This window comes from Myotis davidii, unplaced genomic scaffold (assembly GCF_000327345.1).
Source record: "Myotis davidii unplaced genomic scaffold, ASM32734v1 scaffold1716, whole genome shotgun sequence".
Taxonomy (NCBI): Eukaryota; Metazoa; Chordata; class Mammalia; order Chiroptera; family Vespertilionidae; genus Myotis; species Myotis davidii.
Window position 1 is genome coordinate 4,328 of NW_006287552.1, and position 3,657 is coordinate 7,984.

A 3,657-nucleotide genomic window follows, 5' to 3' on the forward strand; every position below is an offset into this window, starting at 1 on the left:
CTCTTTTTTATAATTGATTTTTTAGAAAAGGTTTCAAGTTCAGTAGTCACAAATACAAAAAATAATTACAATTCAACCTGATACAGAAACTTGTGTGCAAAATTTCCAGGAAACTGACATTGTATAGAAAGTTGGGTTAAAGATGACTCTGGTTTTATTTCTTGTGTGTTTTGTTTTGAGGGTGTGGCTTTTCTGTGGTTTCCTGAACTCAGCAAAGAAATGGTTATCCTGATGAAATATCAACAGCCAATCCACAATAAAATCAGATAAAATTTAAAGAAGCATAATTACCATCAAAAGATTTGTCATTACTTCCTCCTTCCACATTTCCTTTTTAAACTTTGAGTTTTCGGTTTTTAAAAATCCTGAAAAGTGGACAGTGAAACAGCTCCTGGAAGAATTTACAACCAACTGTATGATGGTCTGGGAAGCTGAGGGGCTGGAGCAGGACCGGGGCAAGTAGACAGAAAGGGGTCCTCCCTTCAGGCACTGTAGCCTCGCTGTTGACCAAGGGGCGGGGGGAGTCTTTAGTCAAAAAGGAAGAAGGGAAGAAGGAGGAGATGGGGAGAGAAAGAAAATATAAAAGATCATTGTTGCCTGTTTATATCCAGAGAAAAATGCCCAGCCCTGTGTGGGGGGATGAAGCCCCTCAGAAGGGAGGCAGTGGGCTGGAGGGTGGCAGCCCTGGGATGACCTGTCCCCTAGCACCATAGCACCTGGTGGAGACAGATGAGGTGTCAAGGTGGACATTCGTGGAGGAAGCAGGCAGGGGCCTCTAGGGGACACTGGCTACTGAGTGCTCGTGCTCCTCTTTGTGTTCCCAATATAGCTCTCATAGTCATAGTTCCCATAGTGTGGTGGCCACTGGCCCTGGTTCTGATAATACTGGTTCCACTTCTGGGCATACTGCTGATACTGGCTATAACTGGTCTGAGGGAAGTTCTATGTCATGAGGTGGCTACCCTAGCTCCCATAGGTGTAGGCAGGTGGGTGGTGGTGGAGGTAGAGGTAGTGGGGCTGTATAGCCCTACCTGTAACCCCCTGGTTGTAATATGGCTAGCTATAACTCAGCTGTGGAGGGATATAGCTGCTGACAGTGGGGGTGCTGGTACTGGCGCTTGAGCCAGGAATATTGCTGTTCTTGCTGTAGCTGCCGGCCCTGGAGGGTTTTGAGCAGGGCCGTGAAGTGGCGGTGACTATTGTGGTGGTGGCTGTGGCAGTGGTGGCTGCGGCAGTGGTGGCTGCTGATGGGGTGGATGATGCTGAGGAGCCCAGTTGTAGCTGCCTTGGTTGTTGGGGGAGTTGTTATCCTGGCTATTTTTACTCCAGTGGTTCTGGTTGTAGCCAACACCTCTGCTGCCTCCCCCCTCAGTTCTGGAAGCCTACTCGGTTGCCCCTGTTGGTGAAACTTTGGTTGTTATAGCTCTGGAAACTGCTGCCCTCCATTCCCCTGTGGCCCCAGTTATCAAAGGCTTTTCAGGGGATAGCATGGCCTGGCCTTGTGGCCTTCCTGGTTGTATTTTTTTCATATATATATATATATTTTTTTTTTAACTGATTTCAGACAGAGGAAGGGAGAGGGGGAGAGAGAAACATCAGTGATGAGAGAGAATCATTGATCAGCTGCCTTCTGCATGCCCCTGACAGGGGATTGAGCCTGCAACCCAGGCATTTACCCAGACCAGGAATCGAACCCTGGTCTCCTGGTTCATGGGTCAATGCTCACAAGTGAGCCATACCAGCCAGGCCTTCCGGTTTATATTCCCTGCTTCCTTCTACTGCAGCTCAATAAATAGCACCTCATCCAGGAAGTCCCCAACATCTGGCAATATGAAATTGGCTTTCATTTCAAGGACCATGTGTTCTGGGAAATTGTTCCCTTCCTCATTGATTCGCTTTATTGTTTGGTCTTTTAAGTCCTCCTCAGTGGGACAAATGACAATAGCTTTGCGCTTGAAGCCTTCAAATGGTCTTGTTTATTATTATTATTATTATTATTATTATTACTATTATTAATGTTATGTATTTTTAATCTTCACCTGAGGATATTTTTTCCCATTGATTTTTCAGAGTGGAAGGGAGGTGGGTGGAAAGAGAAACATCGTGATACACATCGATTGGTTGCCTCCTGCACATGCCGTGACAGTGATCAGGGATCGAACCTGCAACCGAGATATATGCCCTTGACCGGGAATCGAACCCATGACCCTTTGGTCTGCAGGCTGATGCCCTAACCACTGAGTGAACCGGCCGGAGTGAAATGGTTCCATTTTTAGTCTCTATACTGACCCATAAAAATTTGTCTGGTCTGGGATATAGTTACGTTTCTTGTAGGAGATGATCTGGATGAGGTGGTTGAGGCACTGGGTGGCTTGCTGGATCAGGACATCCTAGCAGTTGGTGTAGTTCTACTGTCGGTGTAGGCCCATCAGCCAACATCTTATCCATGATGGCACTGGTACCCAGGATGTTGCACTTCTTGGAGGGATCAGAGGCTGCATGTTCGATGGGCCATGTGGTCTTACCAGCAGTGGGCAGACCCACCATCATCAGAATCTCACACTCTGCCTTGGTCTTTGATCTGACAGTGCCCTGGCTCCATTTATTCAGGGTAAGGTGCTGGATGATGGTAAAGTCAGGAAGGATGGAACAGTAGGGCCCTGTCATCTGCCTGAAGTTGAACTCCATTGCATAATTCTTCACCAGGACATGAGGCTAGAGTGCCTGGCTCCCCAAGGGTTACTTCTGAATTCGGAAAGAAATGCCTATCCAGTTCCCATTCTTGATGAAGGAAAGTTCCATGTCAGTTTCACATTCAAAGTCTACAAAGCAGCCAAACACATCATTCTTTGAGAACTTGTCTTTGTAGTTTTCAAACTAGCTATTGGTGGACTTCTTCCCATGGCCATAGGAAAAAGGCTCTTCACTTGGCTGGGTGCTGCAGGAGTCAAGGGACCAGCTGATACTGACCCCAGATTCCTTACCACAGATATGCAAAGCTCTCGATTGTAAGTGGGTAGCCACTGCTCTGGTCTCAGGCCAACTTGAAGTGGAGGTAGCAGTTACACATGTCTATGGCAACAGGGGTATTGTCAAAGTCATCTTCATTCTCTTCAGTGGGAGGCTGAGGAGAATGGCCCCTCCTATCCTCTCAGTGCTTGAGAAGTAACCCTGTTCTGGTTTTCTTCATAAGGCCACTTGTGACTCTGGAATTGTCTGTCTGGCTTGAGTTGAGATGCTTCAGGCTGGAGGAAGCTAGTGGGTGCTTCTTGCTTCATGTCTGTGTTTACTTCCACTGGGCAGGAGGCCTGCTCCTGCTCTGTTTCCAGTGGTCTCCTCTCATAGCCTGACTCGTTCTTCTGTTTGATGACCTGGGTCACATAGAATTGATTCTGTCTGGTCATACCATCCATGATATCTCCTTGTTGTTGTGTCCGGGCACCCTGGTACATTATTGGTCTCAAGCTTTTGCTTATCATTGGGCTCCTTAGCCTCCTTGGCCTCCAGTGCCACCTGCAGACACTCAGCAAGCTTGGTTGTGAGGCCATGAGGGTCCAGGCTGTGGTGCTGCAGCCCCTTGTGAAGTTCGTTCAACTTCAGAGGCACACATCCGTGGCCAGGGACCCCAGCACAGCCCACAAGCTTGGCTTGGCCTCT

At 47.9% G+C, this 3,657-nt stretch overlaps 1 pseudogene; it reads right to left on the reverse strand.

The window, feature by feature from the left end:
- Positions 1-615: 615 nt before the first annotated feature.
- On the reverse strand, positions 616-3,413 carry LOC102766723 (annotated as a pseudogene).
- Between the last annotated feature and the right edge of the window lie 244 nt (positions 3,414-3,657).